General features: G+C 44.9%; 1 protein-coding gene across 10 annotated transcripts in view; it reads left to right on the top strand.

The window, feature by feature from the left end:
• Window positions 1–932: 932 nt before the first annotated feature.
• ADD1 (adducin 1) overlaps window positions 933–14,391 on the top strand; it is a 128,532-nt gene continuing 115,073 nt past the window's right edge. For all 10 annotated transcript variants that reach the window (XM_077815906.1, XM_077815902.1, XM_077815905.1 and 7 more), the window contains exon 1: window positions 933–1,041. The gene's annotated coding sequence lies outside the window, so the exon portion shown is untranslated. The remainder of the gene's footprint in view (window positions 1,042–14,391) is intronic.

Genomic DNA, 14,391 nt, shown 5'->3' with positions numbered 1-14,391 from the left:
TGAATTGTTCTTGTAACTCCTTCTGAATCCTTTGCACTAGTGGTCTCACCAAATGCCCTGAGTAATATCACCTCTTCCCCACTTCTTACTGTTACTGTTCATACAACTAAGGATCATATTTCCACTCATATGCACTGTTTAGAACTGGGATTTTTTGGTTCAGTTGGTTATTCACCATGACCCAAAAGTTGTTCCTAGAATATATAGTTTTTCGCTACATTAAAACATATTGTTCATGTTCGACTAGCTTACTAACCAATCCACGTCACTCTGTAGGAGTGACTTTTTTACCATTCCACCACTATATGGTTCATCTGCATGCTTTACCAGCAATGATTTAATATTTGTGGATTTTTTTTTTATTCATAGTGTCCTATCTGTACACGTTGATAGCACTGCCTGAACAATGATAATGCAGAGGGACAATATTTTGATGGTGGGGAGGATAAAGTTAGGGACCTAAATACCGGGCCGGATTCTCGGAGGTGAAGAGAACACAGCTCCCGTTAGCGTGCACCACCCCATTGTCTCTGCTTCCCCTACAGCTAACACCTTCTGCCTTAGCACCCCCACCGTGCTCAGCTCGCAACCCCCCCATCTGCCTTCACCCCCTCAAAGTAGCTGCCTCCCACCCCCTACCTTCAACCTGCCACCGGGCTCTGTTCCCCAACCCAGCCTTCAACCCGCCCCCCGCCCCGTTCGCTTTTCCCGCCACACCCCTACCGTTGATCCCACCCTCCCGCCACTTGCTCCTCTCCGTCTTACCCCGGCCCGCGCCCCGCCTCGCTCCTCTCCCTTAGCCAATGGGAGAGCCGCTTGCTTGCCGAGCCTGCGCCCGCCAATGGGCGGCGCGGTTGTTGGCCTGCGGCCGCTGGAAGCCGCACCCTGCCGGGGTGGGGTGTCGGGGGAGCGGGGCGGGGTTTGGTGCTGGGGCTAGAGGCGGAGGAGACGGAGGCGCGCCGGAGACTGGGGGGGACTCTGCAGCTGCCGCCCAGCACCCGCAGCGGGGTGCCGCCGCCGTTACTTCTTCCACACGCCGGGGTGAGCTGAGCGCCGCCGGGGCGCGGCCTGGGCGGGGGGGAGCAGAGGCGCAGACGTTGGGGGAGCGGCTGGGGGTTCAGCGGTGCAGGTGTCTCGAGGCGGGGGTGCAGGCCTTGGGCGGGGTTGGCGGAGCAGGGGTGCAGGCGTTGTGAGGAGGGGCTGGCGAAGAAAGGTCGCAGCTGTTGGGGGAGGGGGTGTAGGTATTGGGCGGAGGCGTTGAGCCTGGGCTGGGGGTGTCGGCGTTGGGTAGAGGGGCTGAATCTGGGCTGGGGGTGCAGGCGTTTGGGGAGGGGCTGGGCGGGGGGTGCAGGCCTTAGGGGGCAGGGGCAGAGGCGGAGATCTCTGACCTTGGTGGGTAGACGTAGCCTGGGTCAGGGTGCTGGTCCTGGAGTGAGAGCAGGCACTGTTGTGGTGGTGGTGGGGGACATAATGCGTGGGAGAAGCCTTAGCAGATGTGGGGTCTGGGGCAAGGGGCTGTAGTTCAGGTTTTGGGATTGGGTTAGGGAGGCGAGGGGTTGGGAGCCAGGCTCAGGGTGTGGAGGTTTTGAGGGGCCTCAAGCTTTTGGTTTGGATGACTCAGGGGATGGGCTGGGGGCTCTTGTCTGGGAGTTGTGTGGAAGCTGCTGTGCTGGCAGTTGGGGTGAGGGGGGCTCCTGTGGTGGTCTAAGCAGATGCTGTGGTGAGAGGAACGGTCACTGTGTGTCTGTACCTCTTTGCAGTCCTGTGATGGGTGAGGTGTAGGGCTGATGCCGTTACTGCAGGAAGCAGCTGCTCAGTGTTCAGATCTCCATTACACCGCTTGGTGCATCTACCACCTCTTTCCCGGTTCTCCCTTGATCCGCTGTTTTATGGAATTAGATTGATTGTAAACATCTCTAATGACTTGCTGATTTTTGCAAGGTGTGGAGAGTGGGTGATACAGATTAATAACAGCAGCTGGTTTAGAGGGAGGGAAACAGGGAGAAGGAGGAAAACGGGGAATTTGTTGTATTTGTGTACAGTGTTATTGATTGGTGACGTACCAGTTGCTGGATATGGGCATTGGGCAGCTGTTGCATTTTGTGTTCATAGAGTGTTTCTCATCTTTCCAGTATCTGTTCCTGGGTACAAAACATTACAAGCATCTGTGCACGTAGCAAATATATATTGTAAGTGTTTTGTGTTTGACATTGAGTCTTAATTTAGGTTGGCTTTAAATAAAACTGGGGGAAATCCTATCTAGAAAAGACCACAGTTATGTGGGGGCCATGAACAGTGGTGGATCTAAATCTTCACAGAATATTGTTGCAGCTGGTGGATGTCCATTCAAAGCCGATTCTTTTCTTTGGTCTTCTGAAAGCTATTACCAACAGTGGTCTTTTTTTATTACCTGCTTTAGTGATTTATGTCGGCAAATTAATACACTTTGTTCATTAAAATTGTTAAATTCTCAACTGTAACTGCTTGAGTTAAACAGTCTGGTTTGCCTGAATCTACAGGATTAGTCTCCCGTACATACAGGCTGCAGTGTAGCTATTCTGTACAACACCGAGCAACAGAATTAAGGTGATATAATGATACTCCAGGTGTGATAGAAGGATAGAAAGCACAACAAATCCTTTCTATCATGGAATAAAGAGGGTTTTTTAAATTATACAAATACTTATTTTTAAAAAAAATAGTCAACCACACACCTCATTTGGAACCTGAAGTATGCAATCAGGCAGCAGAGACACAAAAAAAGCAAATTCTGTATAGTACAGTACAGTGTTAAATGTAAACTACTAAAAAAGGAAAAGTGTTTTTTAAAAAAGATTTGACAAGGTAAGGAAACTGTTTCTGTGCTTGTTTAATTTAAATTAAGATGCTTAAAAGCGGCATTTTTCTTCTGCTTAGTAAAGTTTCAAAGCTGTATTAAGTCGCCTCCATTCCTGAAGTGTCCGTAACTCTGAGGTTCTACTGTACTAAGAAAATTGTCTTCATTTTATAGGCTGTTATACTGAACTGAAAAACAGAATCTAGAATGCATTTTCTGTTTTGCCCTCCATATCGAGGAATATGGATAACTCAAATTATCAACAACCTCTTGAGCTGTTTTAAGATGGAGTACAATATATCAAATTACTTCAAAGTGAGTTTAATGCCTGCTGTGGTTTGTTTTGGTTGTAGTCTTGAGGTGGCAGGATTTAATTGAGATCTGACTTTCCAGCTTGAGGATGCTTTGGTCTTCCAGGATGAAAATGCATGCATTGATATACTAAACATATTGAATGTCTTCCACTTCTATTTGACTTCATTTTTGCTTAAACTGTTATTAGAGAAAACATTTTGGTCCAAAGATTGTTTTTTGTGAACATGAGAACAACCAATTGTCCATCTAACCCAGTATCCTGACAGTGGACAGTGCCAGATGCCTCAGAGGGAATGAACGGAACAGGGCAATTTCAAGTGATCCATCTCCTGTTGTTTGGACCCAGCTCTTGGCAGTCAGAGGTTTAGAGACCCCCGGATCATGGGGTTGCATCACAGACCGTTCTGGCTAATGGCCATTGATGGGCCTATCATCCATGTGCATATCTAATTTTTTTAAATTTCATACTTTTGGTCTTCATGGCATCCCCTGGCAACAAGTTCCACAGGTTGACCAGACATTGTGTGAAGAAGTACTTCCTTTTGTTGGTTTTAAATCTGCAGCCTTTTAACTTCATTGGGTGACCCCTAGTTCTTGTGTTATGTAAATAAAAAATGTGTTGCCCTTCTCTGTATCTTTTCCAATTCTATGATATCTTTTTTGAGATAGGTTGACCAGAACTGCATATAGTATTGGAGATTCATGTAGTGGCATTGATATTTTCTGTTTTATTATGTATGCCTTTCCTGATGGTTCCTAACATTGTTAGTTTTTTTCATCTGCCACTGAACGTTGAGTGGATGTTTTCAGAGAACTATTCACAGTGACTCCAAGATCTTTTTCTTGAGAGGTAACAGCTAATTTTACACCCGATCATTTTGTATGTATAGTCAGGATTATATTTTTCAATTGAAATTGAAATTTCATCTGCCATTTTGTTGCCCAGTCATCCAGTTTGAGATCCCTTTGTAGCTCTTCGCAGTCAGCTTTGGACTTAACGATCTTTAACGCTTTATAGGATAATCTTGGATATGTCTTTTAGCACATTTCATGTAAAAATGTCAAGTTATGATATATTTGCAAGGTGGTATTAAAGTAATATTTCCCCTCATTATTATGTCTCTTGGTAACTTGCCCTTTTAGCAAGCCAGCAAGCACACATTCAGTGGAGGGAAAAGTGTTTGGTAAACAAATATTTTAGTTTCAAGTAAACCCTCACTGACTGCAGTAGCACTCAGTGTGGGAACAAGGGGGTCCAGTGACATGGATCCCATTACAGGGTTGGGGTCTTAGTTCTTGAGTGATATCTGATGAGCTTGACCTAATATAGATGCGGGGGGAAAAAAAGAGAGAAATTCAAAAAGTCTTTTACCAACTACTGTATGAATTCTGCAAACTGAGAAGAAAATAAAGGGTGAACATTTTAACAATCTAACCTAGGTTCCCTTTCAGATTAGAATGCTACATTGCAATATGTTCTGAATGTGTGCAAACAGATTTTGAATATTGGACAAACATGTCCAGCATGCAGATTATAAGCATATATATACTTTTATGAAGCGAATATTCTCAAAACCCCTAGAGTATGACTACACAGCAGCTGGGAGCAAGCCTCCCAACCTGGATAGACAGACGTCTGTTGGAGGGCGAGTCTCATGCTTGTGGACTAACAATAGCTGTGTGAACGTTGCCACACTGACGGAGGCTTGGGCTAGCAATGGAAAGTTCATAGCCACCCAGTTACCTGGTGAGCCATAAGAATCAGAGCAAAGGTCCATCTAGCCCAGTATCCTGTCTTCCGACAGTGGCAATGCCAGGTGCCCCAGAGGGAATGAACAACCACACTAACAAAAGTCTTCAGGCTATAAAGTTTGCTCCCAGCTGCAGTGTGGACATACCCTGACAAGTTAAATTGTACCTCTTGTAATTGTAATCACTGCTTTTTGAACTGTGGCTTTCAGAAAGATTTTTTTTTTCAATTTCTTAATTACTTGTTTGAGATCCTAGCTTAAATCATATTCTTCCTACCAATGTTCCCTTATAATTTCAGTTATTCTTTTATTCTTTACTTTCCTCTTTAAAACATTTCAGTGTTGATGGTGTGAATAACTGCTGTATTTCTGCCACAAAGGTGTCTGTGTTTCACTGTCTTGGGGTATGTGGTCCTAGTTCATATAGTCTGTAAAGGACTTTAGGTGATACTTCTTTCTGGATTCTGCAGTTTGCGCCATACGTCTTTGTCAAGGTTCCTCCCCCACTCTGAACTCTAGGGCACAGATGTGGGGACCTGCATGAAAAACCTCCTAAGCTTATCTTTACCAGCTTAGGTCAAAACTTCCCCAAGGTACAAAATATTCCACCCGTTGTCCTTGGATTGGCCGCTACCACCACCAAACTAATACTGGTTACTGGGGAAGAGCTGTTTGGACGCGTCTTTCCCCCCAAAATACTTCCCAAAACCTTGCACCTCACTTCCTGGACAAGGTTTGATAAAAAGCCTCACCAGTTTGCCTAGGTGACTACAGACCCAGACCCTTGGATCTTAAGAACAATGAACAATCCTCCCAACACTTGCACCCCCCCTTTCCTGGGAAATGTTGGATAAAAAGCCTCACCAATTTGCATAGGTGACCACAGACCCAAACCCTTGGATCTGAGAACAATGAAAAAAGCATTCAGTTTCTTACAAGAAGACTTTTAATAAAAATAGAAGTAAATAGAAATAAAGAAATCCCCCCTGTAAAATCAGGATGGTAGATATCTTACAGGGTAATTAGATTAAAAAACATAGAGAACCCCTCTAGGCAAAACCTTAAGTTACAAAAAAGATACCCAGACAGAAATAGTTATTCTATTCAGCACAATTCTTTTCTCAGCCATTTAAAGAAATCATAATCTAACACATACGTAGCTAGATTACTTACTAAAAGTTCTAAGATTCCATTCCTGGTCTATCCCCGGCAGAAACCAGCATATAGACAGACACACAGACCCTTTGTTTCTCTCCCTCCTCCCAGCTTTTGAAAGTATCTTGTCTCCTCATTGGTCATTTTGGTCAGGTGCCAGCGAGGTTACCTTTAGCCTCTTAACCCTTTACAGGTGAGAGAAGCTTTCCCCTGGCCAGGAGGGATTTCAAAGGGGTTTACCCTTCCCTTTATATTTATGACAGTCTTGTTGAAGTGAGATACCATAAATAGCTGGAGTAGTAAATGCAGGTAATCAGTTACATTTTACATATTCTTGTTCACTTTCTCATGGGATGAGCTGGCAGTGTTGAGCATGGTAAGGTTCTCTCCTAACTTTGAATGAATACCTATTTTATTTACCAGAGCTGTTCTTGGAAGTTGGGGGTGGCAGTAGACATTTTGTTTAAAACCACTGTCACTGAACGAAAACTTCAGCCATGAGACTTAAGTTGGAACTTACTTCAATTTTCTTTACTTGTTGGAGGGGGGTGTGTGTGTGTGTCAGTTTTCAAATTCCTGACATTATTTTAAGGTATTTTTGTTGTTTCATGTAACCTGAATCTCATGAGAGGTCAAGTTCACTGTTGGTACGACTTCACTAAGCTAATGGAGTTGCAACATCTTACACCAGCAGTGAACCTCGCCCAAAAAAAAATCCTTCTCCCTGAACTCCTAAGGGCAGATCTACATTCAGAAGTAATGTTGACCCAGCTGCATCACTCAGGGATGTGAAAATCCACACTCTAAACAGCATAGTTAAGCTGATCTAACTTCTCTTGTAGGCAGTGCTAGGGTTGATGGAAGAATTCTTCTGTTGAGCTTCCACCTCTTGGGGAGATAGAATATCTACGCCAGTGGGAGAACCCCTCCCATTGCTGTAGTGAGTGTCTATACTGAAATGCTACAGCTGTGCCGCTGTAATGTTTTAAGTATAGACAAGTCCTAAGCTGGTGTGGCTATTTTTAACAAAGTTATGTACGCTCATAGTAATTATATCCAATTACAATGTTCTTATTCTTGCATCCTGGTTTTCCAGTGAACATTCTCTTATGAGGGGTCAAGCATATTGAACTACTCTCTAGGGCAGTAGCTGAAGTAAAGCCTGATCTACATTACAAAGTTAGGTTAATGCAAAGCAGCTTATGTCGACCTAGTTGTGCATCGGTCTGCACTTCAGTTTGTCTCCCACCACTGAAAGCGCTCTAGTAGGCTGACATAGCAACACCACCACTCCGAGTGGCATAGAGCCATGGCTGATGTACTTAGGTAGACACATTGTGAGTGCTGACACTGTTACCCTAACTGTCCTTCAGCAGCTGTCCCACAGTTGCCCACATTGGCCATTCTGGTCACCATTGTGAACTCCATTGCCCATAGAACATGGAGACCGGAAGCCTTTAAAGCCCTGTGGATTTTTGAAATTCTGATTTTTGATTGCCCGGCTTGGTAAGAGAACCTAGCAGTTCTCCACTGTTGAGTGCAAGTGCCCAGCTGAGCATGCTGGTTACATTCTCCAGATGTGCTCCTGGATAGAATAGACAGGAGATACTGGATCTCCTGGGCCTGTGGGGAGAAGAGGCTGTGCAGGCATCCTTTGAACCAGCCATAGAAACATTGAAATCTATGAGCAGATTGCTCTGGGGATGCAGGAAAAGGAACCAGCAGCAGTGCTGCATGAAAGCCAAGGAACTGTGGCAGGCATACCAGCTGGCTTGGGGGACCCACAGTTGATCTGTTGCCAAGATGCAGACCTGCTGCTTTTACAAAGAGCTGCATGTAATGCTTGGTGGAAACGCCATGACCTCCCTGCCCCCTCCAGCACCATGGATACCTCCAAGGAGCACAAGTCACAGGAGCCTGCTGTGAACAGTGAGGAGGAAGTGATGGTGGAGGAGGAGTACAGGGACAGTCAACTGGGTGATCCAGCTCCACAGCAAGCCAGGACCTCTTTGACTCCTCCACAGTCCAGCCAGTCCCACCAGTCAAGCATGGGATGGAATCTCAGGTAAGTGTATAGATAAATTTTCAATTACAGGGATGGTACCCCTAATGTACAAGGACACAATCTTTTGACTTTTCATTAATTTACTTGTGCTAGAAGAGGTAGTGGCACAACCAAGAGAGAGAGTTCTGTCTGCTTTTTATTCCCTCTCTAGATTTAGGTTGATGCGGAGCAGTTTGTTTATGGGGATGTCCCTCCTGAGAGATCTAGATGAAACTTTCTTGGAGGTACTCTGCAATCTTCTGCCGAAGGTTTCTAGAGAGAGGCTGCTTTATTCCTTCCTCTGTGGTAGGACAGTTTCCCACTCGACTCATTGATAACTTCAGGAAGCACCATTGCAGTACACAGGCTAGCAGCATATGGGCCTGGGCATCTTTGGGATGCCAGAAGCACACCCTGCCTTTGTTACTCTGAGGAGTGAGATATCAGCTAAAATAACCACTGCCTCTGGAAAACTGTGCCACTATTCAGTGCCATTGCACTATACTACTAGAATCATGTAACTGAGCAATTCCCTCCTCATTTTCCCAACCCCTGGTGTGTCATGCTTACCATTGCCGGTGTTGTGCACAAACAATCCCAGGCAGAAGTGAGAATTTAGTGCTTAAAACTTTAGGGAAGCCAGGGGCAGGAGTTCAGCATCTTGTTTTGCTTTCTGTAGTGAATACGCTGATAATGGTACCTCTTTTTTTATCTTTTTGCTTGTTTTATCTTCATCTGCTGCCGTTGCGGCCCTCCTCCACACCCGCAGAATGCCTGAGCCAGATAAGGAGAAAGAAGAGGACTCTGGATGACATGTTCAGTGAGATCCTGCAAGCCAGTGCTGCATCAGATCATGAGCACTGGGTCTGGAGGATAAACTTTGCTGACAGCCTGGAGAAGGATAGAGTGGAGAGGAGGAGAGTCCCAGCAGGAAAAGGAGAGGGAGACCTAATGGGGCTTTTCAGGCAGTAAACACAGATGCTGCAGACTTCGGTGGACCTGCAGATTCAACATTCCTGGCCTCCCCTCCCTCTTCAGCCCATTGAGAACTCAACTTCAAGACCTCCCTATTACCCCCCTATCTACCCCCCCCCAACATTACACATTGACGTTAGTGGTCGCTGCACTACCCCAATGCCACCGCCTCAGGAGGATATTGAATATAATCACACCTTCACATATGCTGACCTATGCAAGCCATGGTGGTTGTATGTATAGCTGAAATGGACATTAATGTTCATTCCCCTTCATAACTTCTGTTCTCTTAATTTTTTAAGTTTTTATTAACTTTTTAATGTATTTGCTTTTTTTGGTACTGATTTTGTTACAGAAAAAAATTCTTGTTGGAACACAGTTCTTATTTCACAAGATATGCTGCTGAGTAATCAGCAATTCTGAAAGCAACCAATTACCTGCTTCACAGGCCTGGTCTACACTACAGAGTTAGGTCAACGTAAGGCAGCTCACGTCACGCTAATTATGTTAGCGTCTACACTTCATCCTTGTAAGTGCCCTAGTACACTGACATAACTCCTCCACTGCAAGAGGCACCCCCCCCCCCCACTGCACAGGAATGAACCCTGGAGTGGGGAACTGGGAGCCCGAATCCTAGTGGGGAGCACTGGGCTGGGAGCCTCCCGCCTGCTCCGGGGTAACAACCCAAGCTGTGAGCTACAAGGGGCCCACAGCAGAGAGCCTACCAGCCTTCCTTGTCAATTTCATGGCTCCAGCATGGGAGCTGTGAAATTGACAAGAATGACAGGGAACAGCTGATGAATAGAGCTCTGGATATCCACTTTATATCTGCGTGGATATCCGCATCCATGGATGCGGTTCTTTGTGGGTCAGATGCAGATCCAATCTTTTTTATCCCACAGGGCTCTAGAGCAGCATTTCTCAACGGTCTGCGGCACCCCTAGGAGTATCAGGGGGTCTGCCCGCTGGGGAGTGGAGCTGAGAGCCCAGGAGGCAGCTCAGCCCTACATTATACCTCTTAAGTCAGTGGACATCCTCCTGGAGAGGATGTGCACCATCGACAGAAGGAGAGTAGTGTGTACATGAAAAACTGCAGTAATTTCTGTGGTGGCTGCAAGTCTGCCTAATGTAGGTTGACTTAAGCTTGTAGTGTAGACAGACCCATAGTGTCACACAACTCTGAGAGTGATCGTAACAAAATTAATAGGTTCATTGAGAATGTTCTATTCTGACACGCATAGCAGTCACCACACGATTCCTAGCAGGACACATAAGAGTAGGGCCAGGTGATGTACACTACAACACTCATACTTTTGCTCACTGTTAAAATGGTCTTTCAAAGCCTCCCTCAGCTGTCTAGATCCACGTTGAGCTCTTCTAATAGCTGTGTATCTGGCTGTTCAAATTCAGCAGCCAGCCAGTCCATCTCCACCCTGGTGGAATCTCTTCCCCCTTTCTTTCTCATATATCGTGCAGGATATAGCATGCAGCTATAATCATTGGAAGTAAACAAAGCCAGCGAACCTTCAAACAAAAAAAAGCACATTCAACTGTCATTCTGCACCTACTGAGCTAGTAGTTGAATTGTTCCTTGGCTGTCAAGGTAACTACTGTATGTCGTCATGAGCCAGGGAAGCAAGGGATAGGCTGGGTCCCCCAAGATTGCTATTAGCATTTCAACGTTCCCAATGGTAATCTGCTGGTTGGGAAAGTAAGTCCCTGCTCATAGCTTTCTGAACAGTGCTGTGCACTTAAAGATGGTATACACTTTCCCTGACCAGTGCATTGATGTCATTGAAACATCCATGGTGATCCACCAATGATTGTATAACTGTAGAAAAGTAGCCCTTCCTATTGATGCACTCAGTGGCAAGCTGGTCTGGTGCCATAATAGGGATAGGCATGCCATCTATGGCTCCACTACAGTTCAGAAACCCCATAGTTGCAAATCCATCCACTGTGTCCTGCATATTGCCGAGAGTTTCAGTCCTGCATGCTTGCATCACGATGTCTCTCTCCCCCCCTCCCCCCACCTCTGATAGATTTCCTGACTCCAGGTTGATTTCTGATTGACTGGTAGCAATCTGGCATTGCAAGTTTCTGCAGTGCGATAGCCACTCGCTTCTCCACTGTCAGTGCAGATCTCATTTTGGTGTACCTGTGCTGGAGGGCTGCAGCGATCTCAGCATACAGATCCAGGAATGTGGCCTTGAGCATCTGAATGTTCTGCAGCCCCTGCTTGTCATCCCAATCCTGCATTATGATGTGAACTCACCAGTCAGTGCTTGTTTCTTGGGCCCAGAAGTGGTGCTCCACCATCTGCAGCTGGTCCATGAAAGCTACCAACAACCTTGAACTAGTTCTTGCTATGTCCCACAGCAATCAGTCTTCCAAGGAATCATCATGGTTTTTATTTATTGCAGCTCTGCAAATATTCCAGGATCATATGCCCTGTGCTTAAAATGCTCATGACAATAGAGCAGAGCTGTGCAGGCTCCATGCTTCCGTCAGAGATGGTGGACAGTGAGGAGGGCCACCTGGGTTTGTGGGAATTTGTAAAATGAGGGCATGAAAATTGTGGGATACAGATAACATTATGGGATGGAGACAGTTGGAAACTGGGACATTTACCGCATGATTCCAGTCACCCATGCGTGACTTATTTCAGCCCCAGCATGCTTTGCCAAAACTTCCCAAAAGACCATGCGCTAGATGTTGGCAAGTTACACAGTGGGATGCATCACTGGTGCATCACAGTCTGCATCAATACAATCATTCCTGGTGTTAAGCAGACTGCTGACATAAGGAGCCAAGTATGCACATGCACAAGTGAAGTACTGACTGAGGCAATTGTATGCTGATGTAATTTGAGTTGACATAAGTTTGTAGTGTAGATATGGCCTAAGTTTCTTTAGTGGGTTTTGAACCACTCATGTGAAACATGCTCTGCATCCAAATGTAAGTCCACTTGCAGTAAAACGAGATAGCATTGTTACTCTACATGTTGTGAGGGACACTGTCTATTTGAATTTTTTTTAAATTGACCAGTTTATTTTTAAAAACCTGCTTCTAATACAGCATTGGTTAAATGTCTTGAATTAAAAGAAGGAACTTGCTATACAAGGGACACTAAAATTGATTATACATAAACTGCTGTCAAATGTATAACGTAAAGTTGTGGGGGAGGCAGCTTTAGAAAAAAAATTCACTGGTGTTCATTTTGGATCTTGTAATTATAGTAGATACACAATTTGTAGATGGAAATGTAATTTTTTTTCTTTTCTTTTTTTTTTTTCCAGTTACTGGTGCTCCTTTTATTTGCTCAAAGTGCTTGCACCAGTTCTAAAAACAATGTCAAAACTTTCAGCTAGGAATCCGCACAACTAAATTATTGCTTTAACTATTAACTTTTCAAAAATGTCATTTTAAGTTCTAGGTGATTTGATTAATATGTCCAATGTTTTGCATAAGCTTTTATTTTGATTCCTAAGGGAGTCCGTCCCCCCCCCCCCCACGCCACAATTGTGGCTATCAGTGTTCTCCTACACATGTTGTACTCTTGTTAATTTAGCATACGTTGCAAAGAGTGTCTTTCCTATTTTATAGTAAAGTTTATTAGACTAGGTGGGGCAAATCTTCATGTAATTGGTAATCCATTAACATTTCCAACAACTACTGTGTCCTTTGTAAGTTACCTAGGGACCAAGCCAGTTAATAAGGGAGAGGTGAAGGCTTCAGGAACACTTCATTGTTCTTTTTTGTAGAACACTTTTATAAAGGATGTCTGGCTGCAGGTAAACTATACAATGAAATTGGCTATGCAACGTGTTCATAGTACAGTATTAAATTATCAGAGCTGTTGAGGTGGGAGAACAATTTAACAGTGAGTTTGGGTGTCAGTTAGTTCTTAGGTCTTTGTTTATACACATGAAAGAAATCTTTCTACGTGTTTACATGAAAGAAACCTTTCTACGTGTTTTCAGGTTGTATCAGGGCACTGCTGGGGAAGCCTCAATCAGCTCCTGCCACTCCAGCCCCAATCAGGGGAAATAGCCTAGGTTTGCCTAATCACTGACTGCACCTGCCAGCCTCATTAGGCAGGAGCTATAAGGAAGTGAGTGAAAAGGGTGGCAGAGACCAGGAGGGAAGGAAGGCTCTGAGAGAGGTAGGAGCCTGCTACTCTGTTGCTGACCAGGCCTGTATTAGGCCAAGCCATTGTAAATAGCCTGTATATAGTAGGAAACTGGTGGTGGGAAACGGACACAAATAAAGAGCATAGGAGTTGCATCAGCTTGGAGTTTTCCTGAGTCTGTGAGGAGCAGGGCCCAGAGACTGGATGCTCAGGGGTGCAACAGGCACCCCGTTACACAGACATAGGGATTAGGAAAAGAAATTGATTTGCATCTTAGTAGGGAATTTTTAGCCTTTTTCCCCAGGCAAATAAGTGTTAATCAATAAATTGAGTAGAGTTTTCTAGCAGGCACAGTGTCAATATATAGTGCAGTGGCCAGATCTGGTAACACTCCAGCTGCTCAAAGGTGTGTTGGAACCAGTGAGCATTGGCCTGCATCAGCTGTTCTTAAAGGTATGACCATCAGGCAAAGTACAAGCAGTGTGGAAAGAGATCATAGTGTCCCAGTACAAAGGCAAAGAATCTTGCACTGTGTGTGGCAATTACAGGCCAGTATCATTGTTATCCTGGAAAGGTCTTCTTGTTCACATTCTCCTTGGTAGAATGCGGTTGTTCCTTAACAGACATTGTCATCACAGCAATCAGGTTTCACTGTTGGATGGTCAGCAGTGGATGCTGTCCTTACCCTCCAGCTTCTAGTTGAGCTGCACTGAGAATTTAATTACCCATTTCACATAGCATATACCAACTCAGAGCAGCCTTTATTCGGTTGACATGCCAGCAGTTTGGCTTGCACTGAAATGAGTTGGTGTAACAGATGTTCAGATAAATCTGGTGCACAATCTTCACACCAGTACTGCTGTGAGAATGCACATTGGTTCATCACTTTCCCTATGTTTCTACACAACCTCAGGTGTGTGACAGGGATGCGTTCTTGCCTGGTACTATTCTGTTGAGCTGCCTACTGGATATTAGGGCTTGCCACTTCACACATCAGAATCAAGATTGGTCAACTAATACCAGTAGTTCACCACAAGACTGCTGATGACACTGCCTTGCCTGTTGAGAAGTCCAGTAACTTCAACCCTGTCCTCCAAGATCTCTAAGATGCCACGCAGGCTATGGGGTTGAACATCTCATGGCAGGAGACCAAAGTCCAGAACCTTGGAGCTGGACCACCAGA

The sequence above is a fragment of the Eretmochelys imbricata genome, chromosome 4 (assembly GCF_965152235.1).
Source record: "Eretmochelys imbricata isolate rEreImb1 chromosome 4, rEreImb1.hap1, whole genome shotgun sequence".
NCBI lineage: Eukaryota > Metazoa > Chordata > Testudines > Cheloniidae > Eretmochelys > Eretmochelys imbricata.
This window is presented reverse-complemented; position numbering and strand designations above follow the sequence as displayed.